At 36.8% G+C, this 23467-nt stretch overlaps 1 protein-coding gene across 5 annotated transcripts in view; it reads left to right on the forward strand.

The window, feature by feature from the left end:
* Positions 1-23467, forward strand: part of MAGI2 (membrane associated guanylate kinase, WW and PDZ domain containing 2) — a 1419055-nt gene that overhangs the window by 1026415 nt on the left and 369173 nt on the right. The window lies entirely within an intron of this gene.

Genomic DNA, 23467 nt, shown 5'->3' on the forward strand with positions numbered 1-23467 from the left:
TTAGGAAGAACTCTCTTTAGCATTGCTAGTAGGGCAGGTCTAGTGGTTACGGATTACTTAGCTTTTGTTTATCTGAGAATGCCTTAATCTCTCCCTCATTTCTGATAGAAAATCTCACCAGATATATAATTCTTGGATGGCATTTGTTCTCTTTCAGCACTTTTAAGTATTTCAATCTGCTGCCTTCTTGCCTCCATGATTTCTGATAAGAAATTGGCACTTGATCTTAATGGGACTTCCTTATACCTGCCACATTGATTTTCTCTTGCAGTTTTCAGAACTCTCTGCTGGTCCTTTGCATTCAATAGTGTGATCAATATATGATGGTGTGTATTTTTCTTCATGTTTCTGTTTGGTATTCTCTGGGCTTCTTGGGTGTGTATACTCACATTTTTTGCTAAGTTTTGGAAGTTCTCTGTTACTATTTCTTTGAATATTCCTTCTGCCCCTCTCTCTCTTCTCCTTCTGAGACTCCCATGATGTATATTTGGTATGCTTGATCGTGTCCCAGAGGTGTCTTAAGCTATTTCACTCTTAATATTTTCTTTTGTCTTTCTGCTCCTCTGCCTGACTCATTTCAAGTATCTTGTCTTCAGTAGCACAGATTCTTTCTTCTGCCAGCTCATTCTCCTCTTGAAGCACTCCTGGGCATTTTCCGTTTGAGTTACTGTGGTCTTCAGTTCCAGTAGTTCTGTTTCATTCCTTTTTAAAATTTCTGTCTCTTCACTAGGACTTTCATATTGCTCCTTCACTGTTTTTCTGATCTCCTTTAGTTCTTTCTCTGTATTTTCCTCTATCTCCTTGAGCATTTTTAAGATCATTTTTTTAAAAAAAGGCTTTGTTCGTTTCTCTTTCTTTTTTGTCTTGTCTTTATTAAATGTCTTTATTAAATGCACACTGTACATTTTAATATTTTATTCCCTGAGATGCCTGTTTCTTGCTTTTATAGCCAAGTGATAAGACAGAGATTTTCTTGCGCATCAGCCCTCCCACCAGGAAGGTCTGTCCAGGTCAAATGCAGTATGCTGAGGTTTGTCTTTCTGGGACTTTGTCTTACGTAGGGCTTTTGCTTGTTAGTTGTTTTATGATTTCCCTGTTTACAAGAGTTTGGTTGTCCCCTCTGTTTCCCAGGAGACAGACCTCCCTCTCCCGGGTGTTTGAAGACAGCAGGCCTTTGTCCCAGACTGTCTACCTCTATAGATTTTTAGGCTCTTATTGTTCACTCAAGCTCCTTTTGCCTAGAAGGCAAAATCTGGGAGGAGGGCTCAACAGAGAGGGCTTTCCCACATTAGTCTTTCTCATGCCAGAGTAGGGCCAGGGACCCACAAAAGGAAGGATCAGGAAGGGCACCAAAAGCTTCTCCAATGGCCCCCCAAAGCTGAGCTTTCTTGGCCTGAGCACAAATGCATCCCTTCAGCTAACTGCCCCCTGTAGCCCTAAGGAAGTGCAGCATCTTTGAATCTCCACTGTCATTGTCCCTGAAAGGGGCACGTTGAAACAATGGGTGCCACCACTGTTGTCCAGGGCAGATTGAAAGAAGGACTGCCTCAGAGCCATGTCCCCAGAAATCCAAATTTGCTGATCAAAAGCCTTTATCAGTGATCAGCTGTGCCCATCCCTGTTCTTGGGAGAGGATTTTTATGTCCCTTTCTGTCACCAGTGAGCTAACCAAGAGCTGGACCCCACAACAACCTGCTGCAAGAGTGGGGTTTGGTAGCCTGGAGCTGCCGCACAGAGAGAGCATTTTACCATTCTTTATTTTAATTTATCAGCCTTTTCCTCTCGCTCTTTCCTGGATCCTGTTCTGTGTCTTTCTGGCCTCCAGAGTTTCAAAATAGTTGTTTCAGGCAGTTCTTGCCTGTTTAATAGCTGTTTTAGTGGAAGTACTGTGTCTTGGACCTCTTCTATCTTCCTGACCCAAAACTTGATTATTTTTTGAAATGTTAGTTTTAACATGATTGTATACAGCATGGCTGAAAAGCATTTGAGTAAAAGAAAATATATACACGAAAAGAAAGTATCCAATTTAGGTTTAGGGAATTCATTGCACACAAAGTAATCTTTATCTGTATGGCTCACTCACTGAGCTTGCTAAATGAGTAAATAGAGGAATATTAAATTAGTGGCATATTTCCCACATCAGTATATTTTCCAAAAGGTGTAAGTATGAAGTTATTGAAAATACCTTTGCTCTTAAGAGATTTTATATATTCTGCCTCTGTATTCATAATTAATTTAAAGACTCAATTTTTGTAATTCTCATAGATATAACTAAAAGGGAAATGAGTCATAACAGTGTCAATACCACTCTTTGCTCAGGAGTATCTGCTTACCAGACATTTATGCAAAGTGCAGCCAAATAATCACTAGAAGACAAAGATTCAGTTTGCAAATGGTCTTTCCCACTCTTCAGGACATTATATAACTCCCAATAAAATGTTTTATATTAAGTTCAAAAATTGCCTTGTCCTATTCCAAAGATTTTAATTATCATTCCGGAATGCAAACTTTAAAACATGGCAGATTGGTGGAAGTGGAAAGCAGTTTCTATTTTTACTTATAAAGTATTAAAATATTCTTAATTATAATTTCATTGCTTTAAAAACACAGAAATACTTTCCATGCTCTTTTATCAAGCTGAATATCTTTTGCCCATCAATATCTCCTAAGTAAAAGACAGAGTTATACATTTATTGCTTTCATATTTTAATTGTAGGATTTTTCTTTCTGAGTGCAAACCAGAGAAAGAATAAATCATTGAACAGCAGTTTCTTTTTCACTTTTCAAAAAATAAGACAAAGAAAAAAACACTGACCAAAAAAAAAAATTGTTGCCAGGTTGCTGGTCCAGAGGGATATAAATAATAAATACAATATATATTCTGAACAGGAGGAAATTTACCTTTTACCTTCTGTGTTTTTATTCATTTATTACTTCATATAGCAGTGTAAGATGGAAAATAGGAAACTACATGTGTGTGTGTATATATATATATATGCATAAAAATACATGCATATAAACACATACATATCCTTTAGAATAAAATAGACATTCATAGAGTAATACTTCCCATTCATCTTCCCAGTAGCGCAATTAATAGTTTTTCTTTGTGTTGCCCTTCAAACGTGTTGTGTTGAGAATATTAATATTCTGTGGTTTCAACAAGAACATAAGATGTTTGATTAGATTTTATTCTTTCATTCTTTTAAAACTATACGTGGACCATAAATTCAAAATTGTTGAATGAGAACATAAATCCTAAAGTTAAATTTGGCTATAATATTCAAGGCTTTTGGAATTAGTGGAGTCACTTGTGCAAAAATATTTTTCAAAGTGTGGTGTTGAAGAGAGCAGATAAACTTTAGAAATATACAGAAATGGGTTTACACTGACTAGTCTGTGATGTGGGGCAGTTTATATCATCATCATGAACCTCATTTCCAATCTATAAAATGAAAGTGCTCATTCACACCTTGAATGGTTGGTTGTTGTGGGGATTAGATGTGATAATATGTAAGATCTAGGATGCCGCTTGTTACCATTATAGGGTCTCTACAGATGTTGAGTTTTTTCCATCCCCTTATTGTTATTCTTACTAAAATTGTTTTAAGAGCATATGTCTGAAACTCTGCTAAACATTTTAGATACATTATATCACATAATCTTCATCATAACTCTGTAAGTATGTTATTCTAATTTTGCAGATCGTGAAACTGAGGCCTAAACACATGAAATGTTTTGCTCAAGGGTCAACCAGTTAGTAAATGATAGAAGTTGGTTTCAAACCTAAGAGTATTCGACTTCTTAATCTAACTCTCAAAACTATTAAGTGTGATTCCAGGAGCATCCTTTTGGGCTCTGTAACAAGCGAATAAGATAGTAAATGAATCTCTTCACCATGGCCTGAGCATCTAAGAAATTTAGGGTAGAAGGATTGTGTTAGATGCCGTGATAACTAAGTGCCAACTGATATCGTAACTGATTAATATGTTAACACCTAAAGAGGGGCAGGGATAATGGGTCAAAAGTAGCTCTTTTAGAAGTCCTTGGACTATAGTGAACAGGGAAGAAAGATAGTGTCCATTGTAGTTTTCCCAGAGTTCCATGGATTGCCCAGAAAGGCCATAATCTTAATTATTTTAGAAATCTCATTTTCAAGAAAACTTTTGCATTGACCTGCAGAATATTTCTGAATTTATGTGTCTAACAAATATGTTCATATTTATATCAGTCGAATTCTTATTTCTGTAGGAAAACGTAAATCATCTCTTTTGTTTAGAATACTGTGAAAGGGATGTTCAGAAAGCTATTGGGGAAACAGATGTGGTTCAAGCAGTTGGGCTCCGATCTGCCATATGGGAGGTCCAGGGTTCGATGCCCAGGGCCTCCTGGTGAAGTCAAGCTGGCCCACGTGAAGTGCCAGCCCAAGCAGGAGTGCCACCTGGTGGGGGAGTGCCACCCTGCACAGGAATGCTGCCCCACACAGAAGTGCCATCCCTCACAGGAATGCTGACCAACGTGGAGAGCTAGAGCAGCAAGAGAATACAACAAAAAGAGACATAGAGGAGGGACAATTAGAGACATAGCAGAACAGGGAGCTGAGGTGGCACAAGAGAATGATTGCCTATCTCCCACTCTGGAAGGTCCCAGGATCGGTTCCCGGAGCCACCCAATGAGAATACAAGCAGACACAGAAGAATACATAGTGAATGGACACAGAGAGCAGACAATGGGGACAGGGGCAGGGGCTGGGAGAATAAATAAATAAATCTTTAAAAAAAAAAAAAAGAAGAAAGCAATAGGTCCTATCATAATGTTTTAAGTCTTTGTCTGCATTATACCTCTGTCTTGATTTCCTTTCCTTTTCTTTTATTTGGTCTATGAACTTCTCATCTTTAAAACTTAAAACAAAAACAAAAAAGCAACAACAACAAAACAAAACAAAAAGGCCCCATTTGAATATATGTTCTTTTTGGAGGATTCCGCAGCTTATTCCTATCCTGCTCCCGTGAAGTTCATCACTCCCTCCTCTCTGAAACTTCTATACTCCATATGTATTTCTATTGTTCAAGTCACTGTACTCATTTTTGAACATTATTTTGCTCTAGAACATAATAAGATTTTGATAAATATTCACTGAATGCTGATTATGTAGTAAAATTCCTGAAAATAGTAACTGGTCTTAATATCTGTTTTAGCAATGCCTGCCACAGTGTTTGGTCTAGAGTGTGTGCTCAGTATATATATATATATATATATGTATGTGTGTGTGTGTATATAGTATATACATATTTAGTGTTTTCAATACTCCCCTTGTTTTTTTTTTTATTTTTTAAAAAGATATTTGGATTACATAAATGTTACATTAAAAATATAGGGGATTTCCATATGCCCTGCTCCCCACACCACCCATATTTATCCATCCTTCCTTAGTGTGGTACATTCCTTGCAATTGATGAACACATTTTGGAACATTGCCACTAAGCATGGGTTTTAGTTTGCATTGTAGTTTACACTCTCTCCTATGCAATTCTGTGTATTATTGCAAGATATATAATGGCCTGTGTCTGTCATTGCAGTGTCATTCAGGACAATTCCCAAGTCCCAAAATTGCCCCTGTATTACACCTGTTTTCCCTCTCCATGTCGTCAGAACCTCCAGTGGCCACTGCCTCCACATCAATGATATAAGTTCTCCTAATACTCAAAACACAATAAGTCTGTAGTAGAATACTAATAAGTCCACTCTAGATCATAGTTCATTCCCTAATCCTGAGGATTCTGGGATGTGATGCCCATTCCCTGTAATTGGAGAAGAGTTTGGTCCCATATGGCCAATGGATGGTCCATACGGCCTCTTGCTTGCAGTTTTAGACTCTCTCGGTTCCTTAGTATGGTGATTGTCCATCCTTACCTCCTTGTAAGTTGTCCTGGGTAAGTCCAATGAACTGGAGAGTAGATGTTGCAACTCCGTTGAGGCTCAAAGCCCAGCTGGCACATGGACAGTCCAAAGATTCAAGTCTCTTGGACATATACCTCCACCTCCAGGGGCAACTATAGGTTCAAATAGAAGGGACAGAGGAAAACCTCAACTGAGTCCAATTATATATATTTTTAATGAATGAACAAATGGTGAGTGTGAAAGGCCCTGAGGAATACTGCTCTACTCCAGTTTAATACAGACTTAAAGGGTTTTAAACAGAACCATAGCCATCATTTTAAACCATGATTACAAGAGATGAGAGGTGAAATTTATGACCCAGGATTAATATTGAGACACAGAGTGTAAAAAGACTGGAAGTTCAACATGAGATGAACTTAAAACAAATGCTATACCACCAATAACAATTTCAACAAAAACCGGTCTTTATATTTTGTATGAGATTTTCCACCACTAAAATTTTAGAAGGTAAAATAGAATGTATGACTCATATGACTTTTGATTTAATTGTATCTTCTCCTTTAAGGAGAATTGCCTTCAAAAGGGAAAGATTAGAAGGGCCAAAAGCTTATCATGTAGATGAAATTTAAACTCAAGATGACTAAGTAAAACTGTTAATCGCAAGTTTACAAAAATGGCCCTAAGACCCGAGGAAAATATCTTGTGGATCTGTTTAAATTAGTTCAGATCCCCTAACCCAGATGCTAGAAGTGATTAAGTAGGGAAAATGAGGATATTACTGTTTTCTAAAAGAGCAAATGGTAGGTTTTGTAAACTGCAAACAGGCACACTTATTATTACTCTTTAAAAGACAAAACCAAGAATATATGATTAATTTCAAACAAAGTATTTTTGAGCACTTAGAAAAGAATGTGATGAGCCTTAGCACTCAGAATGATATCATTAGAAAAAGAAATACCAGACTAGCAATTACTTTTTGGTAGGGCCATTAGATTATGGTAAGAGAATAATAATAGTTGCCACCATTTACTAAGTAAAACTATGAGCCAGGCACTCTGCCTTGTATAATGTATTTTGATTTTCAGTAAAATATTAACATAATCTCTCAGGATATCTTTGTAGGTTACACAGAGAAATAGGGATAAAATGATAGAAAAATATGAACTGGTTTAAAATTATGCCTAAATAAATTGTTGATGGTCTATAGTAAGATGATCATATACTATCTACATTGTTACATTGTATGTGTTAAAAGTGAGGTATGCTTATTATAGTTGCAGATGACTCAGAGCTGGGAATGATAACTACTTATGGCATAAAATGACAGGACCAAGTTTTCTTAACTAACCAATATAAAGCTAATAACAGTAAAATCCAATATTTTAACAGATAAATGTAAATTTAAGAATTCAGTGTTTAAAAAGCATTTCAAGGTAGAGAAATGTTCAAACAAGTTCTTGGTGGATAATAAGCTCAATATACACCAAAAGCCTGATGCAAATACTAAGACCAAATCAAAACCAAAAATACCTTGCATGGTGTTGGATATTGCATCAATGCCATGTCCATGTTAAATAATTATATTTTGCTCATGTGGAAAATCGTGGGCAGATCAGTTTGGGACATCTGGTAAATTTTAGCTTAGGCAGGTTTATCCAGGATGTCAAGTTGTATGTATATATGAGTCGATGAGTCGAGAAGTGGTGAAAGGATAAAGAATGTTTGCCATGGAGAAGAGCAGGACAAGGGGAAATATCAAAACTCTATCAAAATATTTGAACAGATGTCATATTAAAGGAATTACATTTTTGAGTGGTTCCAGATTACTAAAAAAATCCTTTCTATTCTCAAATGTAAAATGGGGTTAATTACACTAATCTTATAGAATTGTTTGGCAGATTATATGGCATAACGTCAATAAAGGGCTGACTATATTGCCTAACACACGATAAATGTTCAATATTGGATGTCCAATGAGCATCTGGAGGTCAGGAGGGAGGTCTTCGGAGACAGGAAGCACGTAAGTTATATTTGAAGTAAAGTGACCTTTGGGTGAGTCGACTGGCTCACCCAGAAATACATATAGAGCCAAAGAGAAGAATTCCAATAATGGCACCTAAAAAGACCAGGAGGAAAAGGAACTAGCCAACGACATTATTGCATGAAATAAATAGACACAAAGACTTTGTGATTCTGGCAGGTACCTGGAGCCAAGAGCAACTTGGAGAAAAAGCAATGCCTTTATACAAATTTGTGTCAACTGCTTTCTCTCCTCTTTTCCCTGAAGAAAGAGTGTGCCTTAAAGAGTTGATCCATTAGTGAGATTATATGATGCTAATGAAGTCTTTCAGATTCTCCATCTGTGTGTTTGCATTGCACCTGTCACTGCAGAAGCTAAGGTGCTTATGGCTGTACTTGTAGGAATAACTTCAGATGTGTTTATTATGCAAAGGAAATCTGGCAGCTTTAGGTCTTGATGTGGCAGAATCAGGAAAGCTATGCCATTGTAAGATTGCACATTCAAAACTAAAAAGACCTCAGGTAGTACACAAGAGCAGAGGAAATAGGCTATTAACATTTGGGGTAGGGTGATAAGGATGACATGCAAAACACTGATTTTCAAAGAAAAAGGTATTTCTTCAGTTTTGATATAAAAACAAGTGTTTTTGTTTTCAGGAGAAACCCAATCAGTTATGTAAATAGAATAGACTGAAGTGATCCTATTTTATAAATTTTAAAAATATACTAATAAGTGATAACACACTCTGTACATTTGAAAATTCACATTGAATTTATATATTACTTTGTGTTGATCTTTGATAATTTTAGTGTTCATTTAAAAGACATTTTTATAATTGCTATACATATTTTATAGACAGTTTCCCTGGTCCTTTTACTTTCAGACATCTCTTTAAAATTTTCCTCATGTTTCTTAAAAGGGATGATTGCTTTTACATATTCTATATACAATTAAATTCTCCATTAAAAGATAAATTCTTCCTTATCAAAATTAATCAAACACTAAATTATTTGGTTGTATTCTCATTAAAAAGGTATTTTTTTTTTTACCTTGAAACTATGGGCTTCATATTTTCAACTATTTATTTTGGGAGGCTTCTGAAAACCATTAACTCACAGATCATATTTTAATCCTGGCATCTAAGCAAAATAAATGAAAACATAACTTTATGCTATTAATGATACCCTATCTTCATACTGTGCTCTTTGGTTTTCAAAGTTCTTTAATGTGCATTAGCCTTATCATCCCATTCATAGTTATTATCATCGAAATTGGGAGGCAGTGCCATTCCTGGTTATAGGTATAGGCTTTAGAATCTGAGGGGACTGGATTTGAATCCTGCATTTGCAACTTAATTTGTGACCTTGAACAAGTTACTTAACTCTCAAGTCTCAGTTTCTTCATTTTTAAATTAGGGATATTAAATCTCCTAGGGTTGTTGTAAGAAGTAAATGAAATAGTATGTTAGTTATCATTATTGTCATTATCCTCAGCACTGTCCTGTTACAAAGGAGATTAAACTTCACTATTTTGGAGATAACTAGAAGGCCAATATCCCTAAGAATTCAGCCAAGTATAGAATTGCTGAAATGAAAGAAAAGAAAAGAAAGTAAAGGGAATAAAGTAAAAGAAAGTAAATTCCTAGAGGACAGGTGTGATTTCCATTAATTATGCAAAACATTTTAAAATACCTTGTATTTCTCAAACTTCTATCTAGGGGAACATTTAGTCCTGTGATGATGTTCCCTACAAGAGGAGTTCATAGTGAAATAATGTGGGGGAATTCTGCAAAGTATCACTGTCTCTTCTTGGTGATTCATAGTGTACACTAGTGTATCAAAAGCCCTGAGAAATTCAGCAGTGAAGACACCTGCTTGTTTTTTTTCAAAACTGTATTGCAAATTTTGCATATTGTCGCTGACTGCAATTTTTTGACTGGCTATGGAATAATTTTTCCAACACAACACCTACTTGTGTGTCAAGACATTCATGGTCCATGAAGCACACCTTGAGCAATGCTTGATCAGGCCATGGTTCTTCTAATTTGCAAGAAACATATCTTCTTTTTCTCCACAGTTAAGATTATGTCCTAAGTATTCATATCTCTCCCTAAACTTCCTCTTTTGTATCTATCATCTTTGCAGCTATCTACACATTTCTTCAGTATATTCACATTCTATGTCAATTTTCTCCAGGTAACAAATGTCATACATTCTGTCTGTTATGAAGTCCCATTGGATTGTAAGTAACCATCTCAAAGACAGGGATCATGATTTTTTTCATCTTTGTATCTCCAACACTTAGCATAGCACCTGGCAAGATATAGGTACTCAACAATTGTATACTGGAGCATTTGTGAACAAAGGTGACTATTACTGGAATTGTATTTAATTTGTAATAGTCCAATATATACCGAAAACTTTAATATTTATATCTGTTGATTGGCAATACATTTCTGTAAATACATCCTAGGTAAATTAAACATGATAAGGCTGAATATTCAAAGATGCTTATCCATTGTTCTTTGTAGTAGAGAAAATATAGGAACAATAGAAAAAGTCCCATTTAAGAGAATATTTGAGTAACAACATGACATATTCATCTGATGACATAAAAATGAAATAATTTATACTCACAAAAATTAGGTAGTGTGGAAAAAATATTTGTGCTATGATAATATAGCAAGTCGAAATACAGATATTTTATGTACAGTGTGATTTCCATACTATGAAATAGTGGGACAAAATCAAGTAAGTGCCATCAGTTGTTGTTTGTGGTAACAACCTGGAGAGGGGAAGGAGGCCGCTTTCCTGACCCAGGAAAGACGCTTTATCGTCAGTGTTGCCCCAAATGATGCACGTGTATAGTGCTTACTCTGTGTAATACTGTTCTGAGCACTTTACATAGAAACGCATTTACTTCTTACAACAAACCTAAAAGGCAGGTATTCTTATTTTCCCTACTTTACAGATTAGGAAACTGAGGCACAGGTAGGTTGAATAGCTTGTTCAAGGTTACAGCTACTTAAAAGGATGTGCCAGAATTAGAATTCAGGCAGGCAGGCTCCAGAGTCTACTTCCCAACCACTATGCTGTATTGCCACTATCATTCTCATTGAGTGTGGGTGGGGGATTAATTAGTTCCATGCCCATGGCCTCCCCTCAGGAACCACAAACTCCCTTGGAGACAGACATTGATTGCATTATTTTAATGTACTCAATAATGGTTGCTTCAGTGGATTACAAAGAAATCCCTTTTTGTTTTTCCTAAACACTGAGAGGAGCTTGCTTGTTCTAATGCAGTATTAGAACGGTGTATTTTTCAGGTCTCTGAGCACCTTGAAAGTTTCTGAAGTCATACGAGTTCAGATATGAAGAACAGGAAAGCCACAAAAATAGGTACTAACTCTGCACAAAATCAATATTAACCACCAGTGGAAATTAATGGAGAGAGGCCCAACAAAGTGATGAGTTCCATGTAAATCTAAATGGGTCACATTATGATAGGTGTACACAGAAATACTAGTAGAAATGACCTTGATGTCAAGCTTTCACTAATATCCAACAGTGAAATAATTACTTTTTGCCATTTTCATGTCTGTAATTACGTGAAAATCCTTTCACTATTACTACATGTATCTTGATGCAGCAATCAGAGCATGAAGCTCCAGGCCCCTGTTCATCTCTCTATTGCTGAAACCTATCACTGTGCCTGAAAGGCCAGGTGCTGAATGAATGAATGGATGGATGATCCCCTGTGGGTAGATAATATACTAGACAGAGTGGGGTGACCTTAGGTATAGTCCCAGCTGCAGCACTAATCACTTTGTCACCTTGTAGAAATTACTCATCTTCCTATTCAGAGATTCTTTGCCATCTGTGCCAACAAAAGTGACAAAAAGTGCAAAAAAACAGCAAGTGGAAAGAATGAGAAATGTTCTTGTCATCCTCAAGTTAATGAAGGTCGGTTTTAATCACATATAGACACAGTCTCCCTAAGAATGTTTCTTTTTAAATGTGTAGAGGCCTCAGCATCCTGTCTGAAAATCACTTTCATCACATTGAGGCATGTGGTTTTTGCGTGCTGCATCCAACTTAGTCATCTCATTAATGAAAGTGAAATTATAGAACATTTATTGGAGTTGATTAAATTATTCCTAAATGGGGTAATTTCAAGATATGAATAACTTTCCATCTATTACATTTCAAACTAAACATTCCTTTCCCCCTTCATTCTACCCTAAGGGTATGTAAAGGTTATAAATAATTTAAAAGAATATTTCCTAAAATGCCTTTCATTTTAATGAATTCCCAAGATTGAATTACCAAAAGAAGCTTAGTATTGTTTAAATTATGTGAGTGTTATGCTTCAGTATTTTGTATTGTTCATGAAAATGTAGTCCTCATACAAGTACAGTTTGATAACATGCAAGGAGAAAATGATAATATACTGTGAAGATATTATGAAGGAATTATGAAGAAAGCAGTGGGAATGTTAAAATTGAAGGACAGTCTCACAGTTCTCTAAAGAAAAAATATCCTTCGCCTTCTATAAAGAATATCTGCCTGAACCAACTAGATATGTTCATAATTATTTAATAAAGTTACCAAGATTCATTTGTGTGGCAGCTACTACAGGCATAAATCTCTAATTCAATGTTAGCCAGAGTATGGTGAATGTACTGTGCTAGATGATTTTAAGTGCAAAGCAGGTGCAGCTTTAGATTAAATAAAAACAAGTGAGAAAGTTACTTTCAATTCTCTTCTGATTACCTGGTTAATCAAAATTTCAGTCTGAATGTTTGGTGCTGATATGTCTATATCAATCATCAATTGCTGTTTTTAGTAAATGAAAACCAGCCTTCCTTCTTAGAACGTTCTGTAGACTATAGTAGCTCTATTAGTCAGTCAAAGGGGTGCTGATGCAAAATACCAGAAGCCTGCTGGCTTTTATAATGGGTATTTATTTGGCATAGGAGCTTACAGACACCAAGCCATAAAGCATAAATTACTTCCCTCAACAAAGTCTATTTCCACATGTGGGAGCAAGATGGCTGCCAACATCTGCCAAAGTTCAGGCTTCCTGGGTTCCTCTCTTCCCAGGCCTTGCTTCTCTCTGGGCTCAGGTCCTCTATTTTCTCCACAAGGTCAGCTATAGACTATGAGGTAAATGGCTCTGTCTCTCTCCCTGGGGTTTCTTCTGTGTCTAAGGAGCCATTTCTATTCCTCTGTGTTCTTCTCCTGGCTCACGTCCTCTTTTCCCAGGGCTTGCTTCTCTTTCCTCTGTGTGCTTACTTCCCACTCTTGCAGCAGTGCTCAGAGATGTAATCACCAAGTGCAATGGATGTCCCATGATGATGGAGAAGTTTGTTGTTATGGGAGGAGTGGGGTGAGGGGGGCGGGGGATATATGGGGACCTCATATTTTTTTAATGTAACATTAAAAAAATAAAGACAAAGAAAACAAAACAAACTATCACTCTGTCCTTTGCCATGTCTTTTATCTGTGAGCCCCTACCTGCCAAGGAGCAGGGACCCAACGCACTACTGGCACAAGAGGTTTATTTAATCAAGCAAACTTCTGAATCCAATATAATCTAATATGCCCAGAGGAAAAGACCGTCCACAAACACAGTCCAATATTTCTTTTTGGAATTCATCAATAATATCAAACTGCCATAGTAGCTAATCAAAATTTAGTAAGATTTCATTTCCATTGTATTTATATTTATTGTGCTTATATTGAGGGATGATATTTTTCTTTTATATAATGGTATAAAGTTTCCTATTTATAATTTTAAAACTTAATTGTCCATCAACTTAAAGAGAAATATGAAGTAAACAATTGTATAGATGATACATAGAAATGACAAAAATCCTGACAGTAGTATATTAATGACTGAAGTTTGGGAAATATTGTTCTCCCTGGTTCAGACATACAATCTCTTCTAACTCACTCTGCCACTCCTTTTGCCCGCTGCTGAGGCTCGGTTACAATTTACATGTGTCTCCTTAGCTGCTCCTCAGGGCCTTTAGCTGTGGAAGCAACTTGTCAATAGTATTGATGGGAAGGAACGGCAAGGTAGCAGAATGAAATCTCAGGATTGGGAAAGGGTTAAATGAGAACAGTGCTTATGTGTGCTATCTTCCAGTAATCACAGGACTGAGTGACTGTTTTTAAGCCAGATCAGATGCTCTTTGACCTATGTTTTCATCTAGTGAACCACCCACACTCTTTTATATATATATGTATATATATATTTTTAAAGACATATATTTTCCCCCCTTCCCCTCCTCCTACCCTGCTGTTTTTGCTGTCTGTGTTGTCTTCTCTTCTCATTTTCTGTCCTTTAGGATTCACCGGGACTCGATCCTGGAGCCCTCTGATTGGGAGAAAGGTTCCTTGTCAATTGCGCCACCTCAGTTCCTGGTTTCTGCTGTGCTTCACCTTAACTCTCCTCTTGTCTCTCTTTTGATGAGTCATCTTGCTGCGTGATTCACTTGCGCGGGGCACTGGCTCACTGTGCGGGCGCTGGTGAGGGCACTGGCTTGCCACGCGGGCACGCTTTCTCTTCTTCTTTTTCACCAGGAGGCCCCAGGTCCTCCCATATGGTAGGGGGAGGTTCTATCACTTGAGCTACATCTGCTTCCAACTCTTAAATGGCACAGTAAAAGATTTCACTCTACTAGACACTGTGCATTATGTCTTTTTGGGTCACTGACTCTTTGGTAAAGTTTGTCTTTAGTTATCTTGTCTTAACCTCTTCTCATATCATGTTTAGTCTAATGTTGTATATGATCAACAGTTTGATAACAAGGTGGGTATGGGTGTTTGTGTATGTTTCAGTATACACACATATAAATATATACATGAATATATACATATACATTACCCTCGTTGAAATTATTATTTAAAGATATGAAGTTTGGGACTAATAGGAGATGGACTAAGTAAAAAAAAATTATTTTTAAAGAAGCTTTAGATTAATAGATGTTACATCAAAAATATAGGGGATTCCCATTTATACCCCACACACACACACACACACACACTCTTCCCCACTAACAACATCTTTCACTAGTGTGGAACACTGGTTACAGTTGATGAACACATATTGAAGTATTGTACTAACCAAAAAGTATAGTTTACATTGTTTTTGTCTTAGAAGAGAGAATTTTTTGAAATGTCATCTTGTGTTTGAAAGCCAGGTCAAACTATCTCATGACCCATTTGAATGTGAGTCGGTGCAAGGGAATGTTAGACATATAGGTACTATCTTGCTTAGAGTGACTCATTTTCTAAATCATTTACCCTGACTGTACTCCTTACAGATAACATGTATCAGTATTAACATCAAATATTGCCCTGTATTTGAATATATTGCTAGTGCCTCTGTGGGCAGTGCAACAATTTTTCCAGAATTATCCTGATGACAAATTTGTTGTAATTAATGAGCTGTAATCCACATAGGATAATCGTGGATGATCCTTCTGAGAATGCCAACTGTCATTCCTGAAAATGGGCCACAGTTGATGGGTTTGACATGAAGTTTAGGTATAACAGTCACAATTTAGATGGATTTTATAACTCTTCTGCTGATAAGTATATAGTCACAGCCTGGTTGTTCATGCATGCTTTTAAGCATAATTGGAATAACAGAAAAAGATGAAATTGCTAATGCTTTATTTCAAGAACTAAACCCTGGGAAAACTATTAACAACTTAGCATTTCTAATTCATAAATGAGTACATAATGAAACTTGTGAAAATGACAGTCTAAAAGGAGTGCTGCTTCTCTACCTTCCCCTCTCTGAACATCAGAATCTTGAATGCAGTGGACACACAAGATTCATCTGACATAGCTTTTTACTGGTAACAAAATCTGGAAGAGTTCTTTAACTAGCACTTTATAAAGACAACAAAAAAGATTAGCTGATGATGTATCCAGTTTGCTGTTGAGGTAGCTCATAATTATTTATGTCCAGTTCCTTTTTATGAGGGACTAGTGTGACTTTTAGTCTGTTCAGATTTCTCATTTTATATGTTTATCCAGGGTCCATTTTCTCCCTTGTAGGGTTCCCCAATGCATTTATCCCTTGCTAATCAGACTAAAATGGTTACTTCCCTTGTAGAATTTTTTAAAAATTAAGTCTAGAGAACTTCCATTTAAAGATATCATTGTAAAGACATTTTTACTCTCCTCTCCTGTATCACACTAAAAATTGCCATAGTAAATATACACAGAAGAAAAACAGTATCAATGTCAGAATATCAAACTTTTTCTTAGCTTCAATAATCCAGAGAAACATGATTTCTCAAAAATATTGAAACAAATAGATATTAGAGTTCAATGAAACTATAAGACAAAAACATGAAATGAAAACTGACAGAATTTACAAAAAAGAAGATAAAAAAAACATTAAACATAAGAAAGTCTTACTAAAAGCAACAAAAATACCATAAACATGATTTTTAAAAATCAAGAAACAGAGAAGATAGGCTTGAGGAAACAAATATATGAAAGAATTAAATTAAAGAGAATATAGATAAAATGAAACATATGAAAGGGAGACAAGGTATACCTCACATATATACAAATATATAACTGATGTTTCCAAGGAAGAAAATATATTAATAATAAAATAGAAGAAAATCTTACTGATATAAAGTCATAAAGCCAGGCTTGAATTTCCAAATAAAAATAACACTGGATTCAAGAAAATCTCATGTAAAATGCTCAATATCAAGCTGAATTGTGATAAATTACTGTAATTTTCTAAAATGTAGAATCATATGTACATCTTTTTTTAAAAAGCTAACTATGTAGAAGGAAGAAATACCAGGTGAACCTTAGACTTCTCAATAGCCAAACTCAGCATCAGACTATACCATAATGGCTACCAAGTCCTGAAGTAGAGTAAGTTTGACCCAAGAATTTTATACTCAACTAAATTATTTTGTAACTATAAATGAATATGTCTAGCAACAGACATTCTTAAACAAGTTTATAGTACAGTGGACCCTTCTTTAAAATTGATACAGTACCTCACAGTCCAGTCAACCAAATGGTCAAAATGAAGAATTCAAGATGGAAAATCCCTGGTTGTGATCATTAATTAATTTCAACTTTGGAGGAAATTATAGTAAGTGTAAAGAACATGTAAATATGATAATTCCTGCTAATTTAACATTTTTGAAATCAAAGAAAAAGTCTGAGTAGAAGAGGACAGATAATGGGAAGAGGTGTGCTTCCAAGGCACTAAATGAGACTGGAGAATTGAATGACACAGATGGCAACTAGATAGTAACCAAAGTTCACATCACTCTGCACCTTTAAACTACAGGCAGGAATTCAGACATTTTCCTAAGAGCGGCAGGAAGTCATCACTGTAGGACTTTAAACTAAAAGTGACAGGATAGCTTCTATTTTTCTGAGAAAATGGAGGTAATAACTGCTGAAAGTGATGAGGCAAGTGCTGGGGTAAGAGGTAAGAGAAGACTAGCATGAGGTACAAGAGAAAAAGCTGACAAGAAAAGACTTAATGTCTTAAGTTTGTGCCCCCAGATCCCCTTTACTGTGCTGGTGTGGCTCTCTGTGTATTGGCTGCTGTCAGCTCACCACTGCCCCCTACTGGGAGTTGAGAACTGCTTCGTCTGGGCATTTATGCCTTCCCTGCCAGCATACACCCATAACACCCCATGGATGGGTAGAAGCAGCCTACAGTCAATAAGGCGATTGATAGGGGTACAAAAGACAGGCCCTTGCCTCAAGGTGGGACCAAATCACCTAAGTGCTATAATTCATGTCCCAGAGCTTTCGATGGAACAGACAAGCACTAATTTCCAGCTGAGACCACATACTTGCTTACCTTTTTTCCCTTGTCCTATCCTGCTTTCCTCATTTCCCTTCCCTTGGTATCACTCTTTCAATAAATCCTTGAACAAGAATCCCTGTCACTGATACCTCGAAGGGAACTCAATCTAAGAGTTTCCAGGGCAGTTTTTGAGAGCCAAGCTGAAGTTGGATGCCGGGAGTTTATAGTGGTCTCTGTCTGTGTAACTGTGATTTTTCTGCCATATTAACTGACAGCTCAGAGGTAGAGCTGAAGACTAGACATTTAGATTGAGCCATGGTTGGGTATTTTGCCAGCTGGGTGGAATAGAATGACTATGGAGTAAACTAGTGTCCATTAGAAAGTAGTTTAAGTGACGGGTCATGAAAGCTAGGCCGGAGAGGGAAGAAAGTACAGGCAGGATGGAACTGAAAGACAGGGAGAAGATTAAGAGGTCAGGGAACTAGGGCTGCTAATAATTTTTTCTAAAACTATGCATACACATACATACCCATACAAACATAAATACAGTATTACGTACTTTGATATATATAAACATATGCAAATTGAGGAAGAGCAGACAAATAGAACAGCAGAAAATTTAAACTAGAAGTTTCAAGAGATGGGTACTTCATATGAAGTAAATTACATCATATTATATTATGGAACAATTTTTTATTCCCATTTAGCTAGCATTTATCTGAAGCAGCAGTCAGCTCCCCAATACAATAATACTAATCAATTTTTTGATGAAGTAAATCCTTAGGCCAATGAAGCATTTATTCTTAATGAGAAATGTAATTAAGTAAGAAGTGTCACTTCCTCTTTTTCTGCCCAGCTAGAGCAACAAGAAAAAGATTGCTAGGTATAACATCAGTTTTCATTCTTCTATAGAGCAGGGATCTTAAAGTTAGAAGTTTGTTTTTATACTTTCCATAGGCTTTCATTTTTACTTCTGATTTAAGGCTCTTTACAGATCGCCAACTGAAAGAATCATTAGTGAGTACTAAATTTGTAATTAACATTTACATATTACCATAGTTTATTGAAGACTCTAATTTGGGTTCTAACAGCAGCTGAACCCTAGAACAGACAGTTGGAATTTGAAATTCCCCAGGCACATAAGAGACGGAATAGTAGATGGGCATGGATTTGTGGGATTTTTGTTTTGTATTGCTTTGTTTTGTTTTGCCCCACTTACATGGCCTTACCTTAAACAGAAACATTTGAGAGGCTCCACGGCAGTGGAGAGCGAGTAAAGAGTATCTTGATCCAATGGAAGGATAAAAAAGAGAGGAAAAAATCTTCCTTTGAAGACTCTTCTTTTCCCACCACTACCACTTTCTACATGCATCACCTCCTAAGAAAAAAGTAAGAATAGGTGGTCTTGTTTACCCCCAGGTTAAAATGAAAGTCAGGAGTCTTACTTTTGAATCATCCTTGATGTCTTACTGCAAAGTCAATTCAAATTAACTAAATTTTTTGAATGCCTAATCCTGGTATACAGGTTAGGTAAAGACATAGTTGGGAAGGTTATTATGATGGATGAATAAAGATAATTTTTCATACAGAAAAATAGAAGAAGTACCAAAATGGCTTTAATAATAGAGGACCAGTTACTTATTACAACAGAATAATAATAAAAAAAAAAAAAGTAATGGCAAAATGAACCCATTAGATTTCATTCATTCACAAAATAATTAAGGAGGGCTTATTGTATGTCAGGCACTGTGCTCGCAGCTGGGATATGATAGTGAGCTAAAAAGATTAGGCTCTTCCCTTATGGTCCTTACATGTAAGAAGATAAGAAGACTATGTTCCTAACCAGGGTCTTGAATTTTAGATACTGGTCATTGCTATGTTCAAACAGGGTCTTGAACTTTAGATACTGCTTTTAATTGCTGTTGCAGGCCCAAGGTCCATCCACTACCTGCTGATCTTTATTCATATGTCATAATAAGCCCATAGGGATAACACAGCATTGAAAAATGTCCTTCCCAAACACATTTTATAGGGCTCAAGTGATAAATCCATAAAATATATTTTCATTAATATGACTCTGCTTAGTAGTTTTTTCTAGGGCTAAATATAGATTTTTCATGAAGAAGGGCCATATAGGGCAGCACACTCACTCTGCAATAACTAGAAATAGGATAAAAATCATGTCTTGTTCTTCAATGCAAGTTAACTGACAGTCAAGCCATATGGCATCTATTTGGCTCATTTAAAATGTACTTTCAAATAGAAGAAGCAAAGCAAACTGTATTTCAATTAACGTGCTTTTTCCTGAATGAGGAAACTGCCTTTTGTAATCTCCTGTCATAAATGGGAATTAAACAGGTTTGCATCAATAACTATGCTGTTTGTTTAATATGTATGTTCAAAAACAGTGAGTACCAAATCAAATATTTTATTGCTCAATTATGTTAAATAGCTCCCATTTGGATTTTTTCCAAAATAAATCTAAGTAAATATTGATAAACAGCACAGAGCATATTAATAATTTGTTGTCTGAGCTTGTTATTTAGGGGATTAAAATCACAGCCAAGAGAGCAAATAAATATTACAAGTTACATTGCATCATATTTGCCAAACTTCCTAAATTATTAGCAAATCCGCTGGGTAAATGCAGCGGCAAAGCACAATCTGTTTCCCATGCAAATCTGAAATACACTTATACGGTATAACAGGGTGTAGATGGAATTTCAGATACATAATTACAGGAGGATTATTGATTTGCTATTTTCATTTCCAAACAAGGCCATTCTAGGGATCACCTTGTAAGTTACCTAAAATGAAACAACAGAAATCTATATTGGATATTTAATTAAATCTTTCTGTGTGTACTGATTTGGGGGTCAGTTAACCAAGTTGTACCAAGAGGATGATAGATGCAGAACCTACCCTCAGATGAATCCCAATCAGGAGGCATATAAAAGAAGTGCAAAATAGCCCTACCACAGAGCAGGTAGGCATGTCTTCAGTGGTGTGAGAACTGCGGGACAGAGAATGTGTTTAGATGGGAGAAGGTGAACTGGAGTCCTGCTTCCTGACATCCAGATAGCCTTGAATTGATTAGCATTTTAACAAGGACCAGAATACCTGCCTTCCAAAGACGGTGGGTCCCTTTTCCTGTTGCTGAGGATCTTGATGGGGACAGCAGTGTGCAGGAGCCGGCCCTACAGCTGCCAGAGGTGTTGGTTGGAGAGCTCTGAAGTATTTTGCTGAAGGAAATAGGAGGATTGGGGTTCGCTGCTGAGAGGAAGCAGAGAGAGGAAGGAGAAGAGAAGAATGAAAAAGATTTGAGGTTGAAGATAAACCTGAGGGACTTTCTGCAACAGGAACAGCTAATATGAAATGTTTATTATTTCATTCTTACAGTGTAAGTTAAAATTTCAGCATCTCTGATTTGCTTTCAGCATCCATTCTAAATTCCTTTAGGCCTTTCTAACAGGGCTCCTTCCTCTCCAACCTTAACTCCTCTTGTTTTCCACTTTGAACCTAATGATTCAGGTAAATAAAATAATTTCTGTAATATGCCATAATTTTATGTTGGCATGCTTTCTCACAGAAGTTCACAAGCACATCTCTAGCCCTCATTTTATCATTTGAAAGGCCAGTCAAAGACACCTTCTACAAAAGACCTTCTCTCAACCCCATCAAAACTAGGTTAGTCGCTTCTCTAATCTGATTCCATGATTTCCTCTTTAAGGATTTATCACATGGTGTCATATTTGGTTTTTACTCTTCTACTTCTCAAGGGCATACACTCATCTTTACTCTCTGCAACCCAGTCCCCAGCCCTGGGCCTGGCACATGGTAGTCTCTTAGTCAACCATTATTTTATGAATGAATAAATAAATCACAGAATTGTAGAATAAGCAAGAAATAAATTATTATATGATCAGGCCTTATCTTTAGGAATATCTGGATATTAATCCAGGGAGTCAGACCACAGGGCAGCATCATCCAATAGAAATATATGTCTGTAATTTAAAATTTTCTACTTGAAAAAAAGCAAAAATACACAGGTAAAATTAATTAATAACATTTATTATTATTTGGATACTATCCAAAATAGTATCTTTTAACTTGTGGCACTAGACACCTTTTAAGTATCCAAAAGCCATTTGTGACTGGTGACTCCTATCATTGGCCTGAGCAGCTTTAGAGATAGTCAAAGCAGCAAAAGAAAACCTTAAGAAGGTGCTTTGACAGGAAATGATGTTATCCTGGGGATAGTGAGTTTGAGAAAATGTAAGCTGTTCAGCTGGAAGATTCTTAATGAGCAGTGAGAAACACTTGGAGTTATATTTCAGAGGTTTTAAAACATGAAAATTCAGCCATAAAGTCTGCTTTAATTTCAGTTCGATGCAACAAGTATTTATTGAGCACAACTATTTCCCTGGTGATGTGTTACGTGCTGTGGGACCCTCCACGACTTCACTCATTCTAAGCCCGCTCCTCAGAGGACCACATCCTCCTCTCCATCCCTCCAAATCCTGTACAAGGCCCTGTTCCACTTCTTTCATTAAGGCTTTTCAAACCATTTAGTCACATTCTTCTCTCTTCCCTCATATCCTACAGCATATGAAACTATTAATATACAAATAGACACTTACTTTTAATTACTCTATGTGCTAACTTTCTAGCTTGAATATAAACTCCTTGAAGTCAGGGAACATTCTTGCTTCCACAGTCCTCAGAATTAAGTACTCTCTGTGCTCAATAAATTATTCTTTTTTTAAAGATTTATTTATTTATTTAATTGCCCCCCCCCCTTGGTTGTCTGTTCTCTGTGTCTATTTGCTGCGTCTTGTTTCTTTGTCTGCTTCTGTTGTCGTCAGCGGCACGGGAAGTGTGGGTGGCGCCATTCCTGGGCAGGCTGCACTTTCTTTCGCGCTGGGCGGCTCTCCTTACAGGCGCACTCCTTGCGCGTGGGGCTCCCCTACGCGGGGGACACCCCTACATGGCAGGGCACTCCTTGCGCGCATCAGCACTGCGCATGGGCCAGCTCCACACGGGTCAAGGAGGGGGGTTTGAGCCGTGGACCTCCCATGTGGTAGACGGATGTCCTAACCACTGGGCCAAGTCCGTTTCCCAATAAATTATTCTTAAAATAATGATTGACTCAGGTAACTTTCTAGCTTTAGTGCTTAAAATTATCAGGAAATGGGTACATCCCAGGGGATCAAAAATTCAAACACACCATGTTTTCTAAAGTCAGTGCTAATGGACACACTGCTTCCACTTGCATGTGGGGGTCTGGATCATTCTTGACATAAATTGGGTAATCTGGATTGTACAGTTGCCGCCTGCAGCTACTCTTTAGGTTCATGAGGAAGAGGGGGATCAAGGTGGTTATGTCATAAATCTCATATTTGTCAATGTACTTTTCAGTTAATTCATCTTCAAAGGAAGATATTTTCATCACTGTGTAGTGAACAGGAAGAGATTAATTTTAAAGGCAAGCAAAAGAGAAGAGCCTAAGCAGCCCACTAATGATGCCATTTCCCCATTTCCTGCTCTTGATGTGTTGTGCGCCTGTGAATAATGGGGCAAATTCCAGGCTCTAGAAATTCATGTTTTGTGGAGGAAATCCATTTCTATGCCTTGCAAAGCAGAACTACAGGTGCAGCAAGCGAGTAAACAGTACCAGCTGCTCCTTGGCTCTGGTTCCTTAAAGAGAAACCGAAGAGCAAGCAGAGGATTGGA

This window comes from Dasypus novemcinctus, chromosome 5 (assembly GCF_030445035.2).
Source record: "Dasypus novemcinctus isolate mDasNov1 chromosome 5, mDasNov1.1.hap2, whole genome shotgun sequence".
Lineage (NCBI taxonomy): Eukaryota > Metazoa > Chordata > Mammalia > Cingulata > Dasypodidae > Dasypus > Dasypus novemcinctus.